This window comes from Mustela nigripes, unplaced genomic scaffold (assembly GCF_022355385.1).
Source record: "Mustela nigripes isolate SB6536 unplaced genomic scaffold, MUSNIG.SB6536 HiC_scaffold_463, whole genome shotgun sequence".
Taxonomy (NCBI): Eukaryota; Metazoa; Chordata; class Mammalia; order Carnivora; family Mustelidae; genus Mustela; species Mustela nigripes.
This window is the reverse complement of record NW_026739870.1, coordinates 8,758-10,406: the sequence shown is the minus strand read 5'-3', so window position 1 is coordinate 10,406 and position 1,649 is coordinate 8,758.

The window sequence follows — 1,649 nt, the reverse complement described above, 5'->3', positions numbered from 1 at the left end:
ATCCCAGCCATTAGGACACAGTCACAGAAACCATACCCAGAACTCAATAAAGGACAGACATCCCATGGGGCGGATGCTGCAGATCACCCCCACTCCCATGAATTAGCTCTACAGCAGACTCCAGGTCTGTTCTCTTCCCGGGATCACACGTGGCACCACTCCCTCCTCAGAACAAAACCGTGAACTGTCCTCATCAGGCATGTGTGCAGGCTCACAGAAAGCCAGACACTTTCTTGAGAGCACTCAGCCTTTCATGCCTATCCCAGCAGATGGAGGGTACTGTCTTCACAACTTCTGTACCAACTAGAGAAGACTTGGAACAAGTCTTGCCAGACTCTATGCAAAGGCATATTCTCCATCTGCAAAATGATGAATGGTGAAAAACCAGTTCCCTGCACTTTCTTGAACCTAGGTAAGTTAGAGCTATAGCTTGCCCAGAGCTATTATCCCCAATCCCCTAAACACACACACTTCTCTTGTGCACTCTGGGCCAGTTTCCATCCACTTTGCTCCTCAGCCATTGTCTCTGCAGAGAAGTACATCAGTACTGAGGTTCTGGGACTGAGGTGCTAGGTGCCAAGCCAGCACCTTGGACCCACTTACTATCAGAAATTAATATTCGTTTTATTAATAGAAGCATCCCATAAGATCTTGCCACCACAGCCATTAGAAAATTCATTACAACAGAGGTCCTAACAACATGTGCCAACCTCCATGGCTCCACTCCCTGGCTCCAGGGATTGGTTCATTCATGGGCATGTGACCTGGTCCCAGCCAATTAGGTGGGAGGAACCTTGGGTCTTAGACTGCAGGGCCAAGGATGGGGTGAACTGCCCAGGCCAGGGGGCTTTTCCATCATGACTGCAGAAGTGGCCTCAGCCAGGCCTGTGCCAGTGCCACAGAGAGCTCAGGAAGCCAGATGCTCCATTACATTGCTGAGGGCTGAATCAGACTTGTCCGGAAGCCCACACATGCTACAACCTCTGCTAACTCAGGAGAACCCTAAATGTGCTCATGGTCTTGGCCTGAACAAGATGACCATCTATGCGGTATATAACCTGCAAGATAAACCCACCAGGCAATGGGGACTGTCTCGGCCAAACAATACCTACATGGAATTCAACCACAGACGAACGTCTTTTGGCAAACTTGGGGCCTACAGAGAAAGGCAGGAGAATTCCTGAGGCCTTCATTGTTGGCCAATCTCACTATCATCTTTTTTTCCTTTCAAGTGGAGGGGCCAGGGTCAGGCAGGATATGTCCCAGTGTACTCCCACTCTGCCACTGGAAAAGAAGAGCCCTCTCCCCCATCATGTTGCAGATCTGGAGTGTGGGAAACTATCACCCATGGGCCAAATGGGACCTCTCCCTGTATTCTGTCAATAAAGTGTGGCTGGAACATGAGTTATGGCTGCTCTCAAGCCACAGTGCAAGAGTGGAGTCATTGTCAGAGACAACACATGGACAGCAAACCTGACAGAAAATTTTTACAGAGACCTTATGGAAAAGTCTGTGTCAATCCCTGGTCTCAAAGGTCCTAGGATCATGTCACTTCTTTGGACAGAGCATAGCGCCTTCTGGGTAAAATGTAATTTCTTCACACCCAGAGGCAAGGACTTCCATCCTTTTAGCCAGAACTCCATCTCCAT